General features: G+C 51.6%; 1 protein-coding gene across 1 annotated transcript in view; it reads right to left on the bottom strand.

The window, feature by feature from the left end:
- The window catches only part of EPB41 (erythrocyte membrane protein band 4.1), a 166,447-nt gene extending 154,472 nt beyond the window's left edge, over positions 1-11,975 (bottom strand). Inside the window, exon 1 of the mRNA XM_036348079.1 lies at positions 11,826-11,975. The gene's annotated coding sequence lies outside the window, so the exon portion shown is untranslated. The remainder of the gene's footprint in view (positions 1-11,825) is intronic.
- Between the last annotated feature and the right edge of the window lie 291 nt (positions 11,976-12,266).

The raw sequence follows: 12,266 nt of genomic DNA, 5'->3' as shown, positions 1-12,266 counted from the left end.
CACAGTGCTAGACCCAGAGAGAAAAGGCTTTATGTATTCATTCGTTCGCTCCACAAATGTTTACTGAGCACTTACCATGAACCACACATTGTTCTAGGTATAGGGAATACAACACTGAACAAGACAGACAAAAATCACTGTTATCACTGAGCTTACATTCCAGTCAGGGGAGGCAAACAATAAACAAATATTCAATAAAATATAGTATGTCGAAGAGTGATTAGTGCTATGGGGGGAAATAAGCCAGGATGGAGCATAGGGAGTGTTGGTGTTGTGGCAGGAAACGGTGTTACAATATTAAATAGGATAATCAGAAAAGGCTTTACTGAGAAGGAGACATAAACAAAAAATTTAAGGAGAGGAGAGAACAGTCACGAAAGTATCGGGGAGCAGTGTGTTCCACGCCACAGGACCAGCAAGTGCAAAGGTCCTGAGGCAGAAGTGTGCCTGACATATTCAAGGACTTGCCTGAAATCTACCTCCAGTCATTAACAGAACTGGAAGAGGAAAGAAATCAGACAGACTGATCACCGACCGTGAACCTGAACGCTTTTAAGCCTTAGGACAATCCTGGAGGTAAGGATTAAGCTCACTCTTCTCACCATTTTACAGAGGAGGGAGTGAGACGCAAGGAAGACAAGTAATTGATTCCACATCAAGCAGCTATAGGCAGGTCTATTTGACTCCAGCTTTCTCCAGCCTCCTGGTTCCTCTTCTCTGTGTCTTATCTATCCAAATCCAAATTACCTGCTGAGTGAATGAATGACTAACGAATGAATGAATCCTGCACATGTGTCTAGTCCTACCCTCCCGACGAATTATTTTCTTTTTTTTATATCTTTATTGTTGAGAGTATTACAGATGTCCCCTCTTCATCCCTCCCCCCATTACCCGCCTCTATTGGGTTCCTACCCCACCCCAGGCCTTCACTATCCTATTGTTTGCACGCATAGGGAATGCATATATGCATATAAGATCTTTGGTTAATCTCTTCCCACCCCCTCACTCTCCTTTCCTCTGAGATTCATCTTCGAGGAACTATTTTCTGACTGCCTTTGATGGATTTCTTGTTCTTGTCTTTACTCAATCATGAATAACAATAATAATTCCAATGTGCCAACTATAGACTGAGAACTTTCCCCAAATTATCTAACTTAGTCCTTAAGTAATCCTATGTGAAGGTGCTGATATTTTTCTCATTTTATAAGTGAAAAAACTAAAGCTCGCTGAGGTAAAACAACTTGCTAGAGGTCCCCCAGCTGGTAAGCAGTGAGACTGGGATTTAAATCGAGGTCTGTCAGCTCCCAAATCCCTTCTTTTAATCCTATAATATTAGTAGAAACCTCTGACATCAATCCATCCCCTTCCTTTTATAAATCGAAAAACAGAGGCTCAGAGAGGGCAGGACAAGCTGGGGGAGAGATGAAGCCCTCCAACCTCCCGTCTGCTGGTCCTTCCTCTCTACCAGGTGTTCTCTTTTAGGCCCATTTCATGGCCTTTGCAAAAGTCTTAACATTGTCCTAGCTCCCTAAGGATAGTCTCAGGAACTCACAATCTACCTCTATTTCCTCAGCCCAGGTGTGGGTGATGCAGGACCCTGCTTTTCCCAAGTGACTACAGTAGCATTTGATTGGAGAAAGGTGCAAACGGGAAAGTGGCCTCCTGTGGCTTCTGGAAGAGAGACTGTGCAGGCTGGGATCCAGGAGGGCAGAGAGCATCTGGGGGCAGGGGCCAAAACCGGGCTAAGGGTGAGGCTAGCGCATTCCAGCCAACCAGGAGATGGGAAAGTGGTGGGGGAGGGGGGAGATGCTGAGCCTCTGGCTTTAAAACAGGTTTATTGGGTGTCATTTGTTTAACAAGAAACTGTATCAAAATTCCAAGTCCCTAGACTGAAAAGAGGGAGGGCAGAGAAGGTTCTTAAAGGCAGCAGTTCCAACAGCGGTAACACTAGCTACCTACCATTGAGGACTCAGAGTGCTCAGCACTGGGCTGGGTGGTTTATCTACATCATTGCCCACCCTCACGGTAAAATCAGCCCCTCTACGGCACAGAAAACTGAGGCCCACAGAAATACAGTGACAGCTAAAGTCAGTCATCACTTCATACCCATTCACAGGATGGCGCAGAAAAGGGTCCAGAGACCTAAGTTTCTGCTGCATGAGCTTGTGCCATTAGCCACCTGCTCTAAGGGGAGGTTCCACATCTAGACCAAAAGGAACTTGGTCACCAGCCTCTGCTATAGAATCCAGGAGGTTCAGGGATCCAATTCTGCCCAGACTGTGGGGCCTCCCACGGATACAGGACATCACACTTGCTCTTCTCCTCATCACCCAAAGAAAGGGGCTGATTACCAGCTCCCAGGGAGTAAAAATAAAGGTACATTTTTTTCAAAGTATGTGTCTCTTGTTCAAGGCTGCTGCTGGCTTTGGCCTCTAGCCAGAGAGAAGCTTCTAGGGTGGGGCCTTGGAGGAAGCCCAGGCCTCAAGACAGTGTCCTTGGGCCTGCAGCCAAGGGGGACCAGGGGCAGGAGGGGGAAGCTGGCAGAGGGCCAGGCCCCCTCTGGAGATTTGGGCTTGTTTCTTAATCCTTTCCTTCCTTTGTTGGCCAGATCAGGCTGCCAGGAGAGGCAGGGGAAGCAGTGGGTGGGACCAGGGGACAGAGCAGTCCAAATCATGATATAATCCTTTCTATGAGTGTCCATTACATGTACAAGGCCCTCTGTGGGGATTACCTCATCGAAGCCTCCGCCCTTCCCTGTGAGGAAGGCCTGCTGTCCCCATTTCACTGAGGTGGAAACTAAGGTTCAAAGAGGACACGTGACTGCAGACTTAAGTGGCAGGCTGGTAGGGAACCCAGGTTGGCGACTCCTGAGAGAGGAGCCACTGGGTTTGACTAGGGTAGGGATGAGAAGGGAATAGGAGGGGAGGGGGACGAGGAAAGGGCCCTGGCAGTCTCGGTGAGAAGAACAGAGAGCAGGCAGCTATGAGGGTGCAGGGAGGAGAGGGGAGCAAGTGATCATCTGCAAAGTGACCATCTCTAAGCCCTCCATGGTCTGGGCCCTGCTTCCCTGTCCAGCCTCATCTCCCATCACCATCCATCTCTCCCTTTATGCTCAGGCCATACCAAACTACAGTACTTACGTGCCCTGAGCACATTATGTGGGTTCAAACCTTCACAGATGTTCCCTATGCCTAAATGTTTTCCTTCTACTACCCACCTAGAGAGCCCTTACCCATCCTTCAAATCTCAGTCTGAATATCTCCTCCCCCAATGCCTAGAAAAGTTAACTACCTGCTCAGCTGGGCTTGCTCAGAAGTGCTTCATGCTTCCCAAGAAGTAGGAATCCTATCTGAGTCATCTCTGTGCCCCTATAACACAGTGCCCAGTCAATGTCCAATAAATGATAGTTGTCTCTAATTGCATTGTATCACTGAATCTTTGAGGCAGCAAAACAGGTTTCCTTATCTCCGCTCTCAAGGCGGGAGTGACTTCAGAGGTCATACAGACATTCAGTGACACTGTAGCACTACAACCACAGGCTTCTCTATTCCACACAGCCCCTGTCTGACCCCCACCTCAAAGAGCTGTCCTTGCTGCCAGACCTGCCAGGGACACCACAAGGGACCCCCAAGGCAGGAATGGGGGCTATGGGCCCTGGTGGCCAGAGGCCTTGCCAGTGTCCAGCTCAGACACAGAAGCTACCTGGGGAAACTGAGGCAGAAGGTAGAAAGGAGTAGACAAGTGGCTTTTTCACCCCAAGCCAGCTCTAGTTCCTCTTCCCAGGTATGTCCCTCGGATCTCACCCCAAGATCTCACTCTCACCTCTTTCCTCTCCTGCCTGCCCACTGCACTCCACTATCACATCCTGCTGGCTCTGCCTCCTAAGCAAACCTCACATCCACCCCACTGCTCCTCATCCCATGGCTCAATCCTTGCCCCATATCTCAGCATCTCTCACCTTGAGACTTGCCTCTCCCCACCCCCTCCCATTTGTCCCCTATACCAGTGATCTTCTCAAAATACAAGCATGACTATGTTATTCCCCTGCTTAATATCCAATGGCCTCCCATTGCCTCTGGGTCAAGTTCCCCAACTCTCCCGAGCATGTCTTTGCAATCCCATTCCCCTGAGTGCAGGTCATGGCTCTGCAGCTTGGCAAAGTAGTTCCTTCAGCTAGGAATGCCCCTCTCCCGGTCTCTGCACGAGACGATATTCACAGTTCACACTTCAGTCCATCGATCAAAGGTGGAGCTGGTGATTCCTGTATCTTTATGCCCCAAACCAGACTCTGAAGACTTGGGGAGGTAGGGGGCAAAGACAACACAGACTCATCTCTGTGTGCTATGCTCTGTCAAAGAGTGGATGTTAGTGAAAGCAGATGATAGAGAGAGAGCAGATGACTAGGGGACTGACTAGATAACCTTCCAAGAGGTCTCCTCTCTCCCTTCACCTTACAGATGCCTTTCAGAACCTGTCAGACTAGGTTGCCACCTGCCTGTCTCCAGCAGACCCCTCCCAGATCTGGTCTCACTGTCCCAAGAGGGATATCTTTGTAATCCCCAAATAATATTCATAATTATAACTGTAATAACAATAATTACTATCACTGATTACTCACCATGTGCCTCATTGGCACTATTTAATCTTCATAAGAACTCTCTAGAATCTAGGAGGTAGGTAGGTAGGGTTTTGGTTTTTTTTATTATCCCCATTTTACAGATAAGGAAACTAAGGCTGAGAGGTTAAAGATCTTGTCCAAGGTCACAAAAGTAAGCAATAGATACGGAATTCAAAGCCAGGTCTGTCTGACTCTAAACCACTATGGTGTCTGGATTTCTCCAGCTTTCTGTTGTCTTCAAAATTCTTAGAACTGCAGGCCTGGGAGGAGGTACTGGGTGTGTGTGTGTGTGTGTGTGTGTGTGTGTGTGAATTTATTCATTCAGCAAACAGCTCAGTAGTTCCCACTGGCCCCATGCTGGGCATTGGAGATTAACAGAAATGACTCAAACACAGTATCTGTCTCCTCAGGGGAGATAAAAGAGTGTGACACTAAGAATTTGGGCTTGATGAGCAGACTTGAGTCTGAGCCCCTAGCTTCACCCCTAAATAACTATGTGATTCTGGGTAACTCACTTGATTTACTCAGCACCAGTTCCCTCATCCATAAAGTGGGGTCAAAATGCCTGGGTCACTGGAAAGACTAAATGAGATAATGTATCTAAAATAGCAGAAACAACCATCCCAGCATATAAGAAATACCCAGTGAATGGCAATAATCAATATGTGGACTAGACATTCTCAGGATCCCTAGGCTGAGATGGGATGTAATTCTCCGGGGCCCGCCCTGAAGCCTCCTCCGCCAGACCCAAGTAGTAACAGCAATGTTAATGCCTAATCCATCCATTTGCTCATTAAACAATTCTTCAAGGAAAGTGTCCTTTGTTAACCCTATTTTATAGGTGAGGCAATGATGGCCTGGAGAAGGCGGGTTAGTGAATCAAGTCACACAGCAAAAGAATGACCAAGCTGAGACTTCCACTAAGCTACTTCTACACTGGGCAGAGCCCAGCCCTTGTCCCAGGGCCCTGGCCAGGCTGCTGAGGAGTCTGAGACTCCTGACTCATAGATTCCAGTCCCAGCTAGATAGCAAGTTAAAAGAGAAAGGTGCCAAAAAGAGGGACCCTTTACTTGGTCCCATCTGAGAATGAGCCCAGGGTTAGGAGGAAACCAACAAGTATCACATGGGGCCCTGAGCTGGCACTTCTCCTTGGCTCCTTGTATGCATGTCACAGATGAGGTCTCCAAGATTCAGGGAAGTGAACGACTTGTCCCTCCTCACCCCGCCCACATTCAGCCCCAGATCTCCCCAGCCACCCCTCTCCCCTGAGTCTGATGAAACCTAGAGGCTCCACCACTCCCTCCCCAGTTCTAGTCTAGTTACCTAGGCCCCTCTCTCTGCTAATTGATGGGCTTGGTACTTGGCCCCATACTCAGTAGAGGACCCAGAGCTCAGTACAGAGTCCCCCAACCCCAGGAACTCACAGTCCAGTGAGCAAAAAGGAAAACCCACATTCACGAGCCCCTATGATGCTGGGCACTTTATATCCATTAGCCATTTGATCCAATACAATGCACATTGATGGGGAATAGTGACACTAAATGAATAAACAGGTTCATTCAGAAATATTCATTGAGCATCTACTACATGCCACTATATCCCAGATGCTGGGGATACAGCAGGGAACAGATGAACAAAAATCCCTGCCCTCATGGGGATTACATGAAGAAAAGAACAAACATACCTATGTTGGTAGGTGTTAATATTCCCATTTTACAGATGAGAAACTGAGATGCAAAGACCCACCCAGCTACAAATGGCAGAATAAGGATTTTATTCCAGACCAATTTAGCCCCAAAGACCTTTGCATTGTACCACGTGACCCAAAAATCACATCAGTGGGTTAAGCATCTGAGAGAAGTCAGATGGTTGTGACAGGGTCCTAACTTCACAGAGTATTCTCTCTCAGTTCTTCCACCCCCACCCCTGGGCCTCCCTTTACACCTCCTAGTGGCTCAAAAACCACAGGACATGCATTAGAATCAAAGCCCACAGGGCAGCTATTTAGCCAACCCGGTACTCACCCAGAAGCAGCCATGGGAGTCACGCAGCCAATCAGGGGGAAGCCGAGGAGCCATCACCACGGTGGCACATGGAAGCAAAGGACAGCAGTGAGACACAAGCACAACCAACAAACAAGCTCTGGGGCCCCTCCTCAGCCTGGGCCTGGGCCAGGGGTGAAACTCTGCCCTCCCTCTACCTCTGGGGCTCCGCTGGGGCAGATACCCTCTTAGTCAGCAACCTGATAATCTGATAATTCATCCTGAGCTCATCAGGCCTCCCAGGGCCCAGCCCAGCTGGAGGCAGCAGGATCCCTGTGGACAAATAGTAACTGAGCACCTACTGTGTGCCAAGTGTGGGAGATATAGTATGAAGTAGACAGACATGGTCCCTGCCCTCATGGAGCCTATAGTGCAGTAAGGAGGCAATCATATAATATTAGCTGGATTACAACTGTGATGAGTGCTTCAAGGAGGAAATGAGAACTTGGGTTCAAATCCTGGCCCTGCCACTCACTAGCTTTGTTATACTGGAGCCATTTCTTAACTTCTCTGTGCCTCAATTATTCCACCCCCACCCCTGGGCCTCCTCAATTATTCATCTGTAAAAAGGGGATAGCATTAGTACTCACCTCCATGGTTGTTGTGCAAATTAAGTGAGTGAACATATGTAAAACATTTTGCACAATGCTTGGCACACAATAAACTGTCCATTAGTGTTAGCTACGATTATTACAGGGAACTGTAGGCATAGGATTTAGAGGAACCTAGTACAGGTCAGGCCACCACCTGCCTGGCAAGGTAGGGATTAAAGAAGACAATGAGAGGCGAAGCCCTGAGCCCATTCAATAAATGGTGTGGCATTCTTTCGGCTGTTCTCCACACATCACCAGGGTAAAGCATCTCAGCAGAGGGGCCATTAGAAGTGTCTCTCCCCACAAACACATAACCAGAACTGCAGGTTTGGACTGAAAAATACCAGGCACCCACTCTCTCGCCTCATCTCCTCTGACCTTCACAATAACCCAGGAAGTAGACAAAGGTGAAATTATTACTATTCCCATTTTACAGATGAGGACAGTGAGAAGGGACTCCTCTGTGTGTTTCTGGCCACATCGCTTCATATCTCCAAGCCTAGTTAAGTGGTCAAGCCAGGATTCCAACTGGCATCTGCCGAGACTTTGTTCTCCAGGTCCTCCCTTGCTTTTTTCCCTTTCTGCAACACTAGCTGCACAGCCCCAGACACGGCTTTGAACCTCAGTCGCTTCATCTGAAATAGCTGTCAAAGAGCCAGCCCAGGATCCAAGCTGTTCCGGGCCCAAACGCTTCTTCCTTCACCACAGGCTCAGGCACTGCTACACCAACCCCGCCTCTAACCTTTTACCCCATCGTTGACTTCAGCTACAAACCCATAGGCCAAGAAATGTCTGCACTCAACTACTAAAACTCAAGTTTCACAGCCCTGGCCGGTGTGGCTCAGCTGGTTGAGCATCACCCCATGCACCAAAAGGTTGCTGGTTTGATTCAGAGCACATGCCCAGGATGCAGGCTTGATCCCCAGTAGAGGGTGTGAAGAAGTCAGCTCACCGATGTTTCTCTCTCCCTCTCCCTCCCTTTCTCTCTCTTTGAAATAAATAAAAACATATTAAAAATAAATAATAAAATTCAAGTTTTCTAGGTGGAGAAACTGAAGTCCAAAGTTGGCCACATAACCACAGTGTCCAGCTCTTGCACCCGAGCAATAGTCAACTGCTGCTGACCATCTGGGGAAACTTCTGGTGGGACGCTGACCCACAGATTGCTCCCTCTGCTCCTTTCCCCCCATACCAGGCCCAGTGGGCACTGGCACAGCCTGAATATCCCAGAGCTCTGAGTTCACCCAGCAGGTGTCAGGCAGGTTCCATAGGTAAGGGGTAAACAATGTGGGTGCAATCTGGGCATAGGCAAGGGCTAGTACCTAAGAGGCTCCCCCTTATAGTCAGTCTGGGCTTTGAGGTCAGACCTAGGTTCAAATCCCAGCTCAGCCACTTCCTAGCTGTGTGACTTTGGTCAAGTCAATTCACCTCTCTGAACTCCTGTGAAAGAGGGATAATACCTATTCCCTCATGAGGCTGTAAGGATGACATTAGTTAATGTGCATATTGAAGGCTTAGCACAGACTTCCATGCACAGTAAGTACATCTCTAATTATGCTTAGAGAATGCAGGACAAGAACAGGACTTGGGGGCCCATCTCACTTGACCTTGCCCTTGTCCTTGCCCCATTCTGTCCATTCTCCCTCATGTGGGATGATGTAGGGGATGGACAAAGTCCCTAAACAGGTCCTGGAGACTATAGCAATGGGTGCTGGAAGACTTTTAGAGACTCTAGGCCAGTGGTCGGCAAACTCATTAGTCAACAGAGCCAAATATCAACAGTAAAACGATTGAAATTTCTTTTGAGAGCCAAATTGTTTAAACTTAAACTAAATAGGTAGGTACATTGTTATTAACTTAATTAGGGTACTCCTAAGGCTTAGGAAGAGCCACACTCAAGGGGCCAAAGAGCCGCAGTTTGCCGACCACGGCTCTAGGCTCGTCTTCCCTTCTCTTTTCACAGAAATGGAAACTGAAACCCAGGGAGAAAAGTGACTGGTCCATAGACTATAAGGAAGTGAAATCCTGACCCCTTTAATAAACATCTGAATCTTAGGCCCTTGGGAAATTCTGAATGCCCAATCCCCCCACCCCCTTTCAGGGGACTATCATAAAGGTCTACTCTGCAAACCCCTAACAAATCTCAGCCCACCATGACCTCCATGGTGAACCATGCATGGGTATCCGGTTTAGCTCTGTGGCTAGCAAACCTGAACATGGCACACAGCAGGAGCTCAGGAAAGGCTCAGGGCTTAACCCCGTGAAGTTCCTCTCTGGTTCCACAGCTTTGCCCAGGCTCCTTGTATCTTATTTCTCCTTGTATCTCCCTTCATCACTCCCACCCCAGCCTCTGTCTCACCCTGCAGCTCAGGCCCCAGTGCTCGACCCGACCCTAGCCAGCAGAGCTCTAGGCTTCCAAAGGCCTGTACAGTGTCAGCATCTTCCCAGCCAGGCTGGGATGTTCCTGCCCAGCACAGCCAGCCAGGCTCCTGGCCAGGATCCACTCTGCAGGGGGGGTGCCGACCCTGTCCTGCCAGGGGCCCCACCCGCACTGGTTTAAGGGGCGGGGCAGCCTAGGAACCCTGGGAGCTCCTACTGGCACCTGCGGGCTACAGGAGGGAGGCCAGCTTGGTCTAGGCAGCGCAGAGATGGGCAGATCAGCAGACAGACGGGTGTGGACCTCCTTGCCTCACTGAGTATCAGCCACACGCCCAGGCCCTCCACCTGCATCCCACATTGCTGAAACCTGGCAAGCCCTGCCTGACTCTCCTATATACACAGAGGAAACCTCAGGCCTTCCCCCACTCCACCCCTTGTGAAAACACCCCCACTGGCCTGCTCTCAGAACAGCCATCATTCTGGTCGCTGCACATGCGTTACCTCATTTGATTCTGCTAATGCCTGTGAGATCTGGATTATTGACTAAAGGAATCTGGGACTTAGAGAGGTGAAATGACTCATGCAACAACATCACACAGCAAGGAAGCGGCAGGGCCAGGATTCAAACCCAGTTCTGCCGCACGCAAAGCCGACAGGGCAGGGGACGTCCCCTTCCCTCCCTCCCTCCTCTCCGCTTCCTACAGCTTCTGGATCCCCTAATTCCCAACACTTCCACCTCACTCTGCAAAGTCTGTCCTCCCCCATCCCTAGTCAGAATAAGAATTCCCACCTCATGACTGCTATAAGACCTTGTTTACAGGCACCGACAGCAGCAGGGTACAGGCGTTATTTCTGAGGTGTCAGCCTCTCTCACACACAGAAAGGCCTTGAAGACGGAGGGTGATCCAGCAGGTGCTCCTTAGACCTGATAACCTGTCCCTTCTAGCTGCCCTGTGCCCTTCTCCCACCCCATGCGAAAGGCCTCTGGCCTCCTTCTGTTGATCTTCCCATCCCCAGGCCTGAACTGGGGTGAAGGTGGGACGCTTGCTCAAACTTCAGGGCCCTGTGCCAATGCTCTGGCCCTACTTCCCACTCCCTTTCCGTAGCTGAGGATCTGACCCTGACCTGACACCAGGCAGTTCTCACAGGGACTCCCAGCTGCCCAGAGCCCCAGCCCCAGCCAGGCTCTCCCCAAGCTTCCTCCTTCTGGAGAAAAGGGCTGCAGAAAAGAGAAGGGGCTGCCTTCGGTCAGCCACTCCCTCTCGAGTGAAGCCGAGCAATGACCACCACCCCCTCCCCCTCGCAGGGTAGTCCTCCCCTCCCCCTTCTGGGGCAAACTTGGGCTGGGTTGTCTGGACAAGTTCCGCCTCCAATTTGCTGGAGGTGAGAACAGTTCTACCCCAAAGAGGCGGGGTCTGCCAGGAGGGGTAGGTTAGGGGGAGAACACTCTAGGGGAGAAGCAGAGGACAGGGCCAGGAAGGAACTGGGCTACAGAGACCAGAGGTGAGACACACGGGGAATAGAGGAAAGGAGCAAGCCGGGATCTGAGACGGGCAGAGCCCTCGGAGAGACAGAGGCAGAGGGAAGTCCCCTAAGCCTAGAAGGGAGAGTGTGGGGCAAGCCGGCGCCCCACCTCGCGGGTCCCGCAGTCCGGAAACTCAAAGTCAGTTACGTAAGGACCGGAGCGGGGCGCGGGGCTCCGGGCCGGGCTTGGGGGGGCCCCCTCCCGCTGCGCGCTACCCGCCCGCAGGCTGCAGGCTGCAGCCCGCGCTGCGCAGGACCCGGCAGGAGCGTGCCGGGCGCGAACAGGGCGGGGTTGGTGGGGGCGGGGGACCGTGGGCTGCACACCCCGCAGAGACGCGTCCGCGGGAGCCTAACTCGGGATTCCCCCCCACCCCCCAGGGCAGGCCCGGGACCGCCTGCGGCGAGCGACCAGCTCCGGACCCGAGCTGCCCGTCCTCCCCTCCGGTCGCCGGTGGCCCTCCCCGCGCTCTTAACTTCAAGACGCCCAGGACCCTCTAGCTCCCCGGTGCGGAATTTAGAATCCGGGGCGCCTAGACCCCAACTCCCCCAGCCCTAGACTCTGGTCTCTGCCTTACCGGGACGGCCCGAGCCCTTGGGAATGGGTCTATCTGTCCCTCACCCCGTCCCTCCCGAAGACCAGGGGTCTCCCCACGGGTGGTCAGGGCTCACCTGGGCCGGACGGGGCGGGGACCGGGCCGGGCCGGGCCGAGCCGGACCGCGTTCTCTCCGTCCGCTGTTCTCTCCCTTTAAGAGGTTCCTGCACTTTCCCCGGCCGGGGGCCTCCACCTGCACTGACAGGGCAACTCCGGCTGAGGCCCCGCCCCCCACCCGGGAGGCCTTCTGATTGGCGCGGGCAACTGCCAATCGGCGGGGCTGCGGGGAGAACTGGGCGGGGGACTGGGAGCGTTGCAACCGGGAAGGGGCGGGGGCTGCAGGTGCGGCCAGACCCGGACGCCTAGCCTTAGGCAGCCGCGTGTTAACCCGAGGGGTTTAAGGGAGGGTTGAGCAGGGAGCTCCTGGATTGGCTGGTACGGTCTCTGACGTCATATGGCAAAAGTATGATGCAATTTACCACGTGGTGGTGCCCCTAAGGTCAGAAAGAGAGGAAGG

The sequence above is a fragment of the Myotis myotis genome, unplaced genomic scaffold (assembly GCF_014108235.1).
Source record: "Myotis myotis isolate mMyoMyo1 unplaced genomic scaffold, mMyoMyo1.p scaffold_m19_p_2, whole genome shotgun sequence".
NCBI lineage: Eukaryota > Metazoa > Chordata > Mammalia > Chiroptera > Vespertilionidae > Myotis > Myotis myotis.
This window is presented reverse-complemented; position numbering and strand designations above follow the sequence as displayed.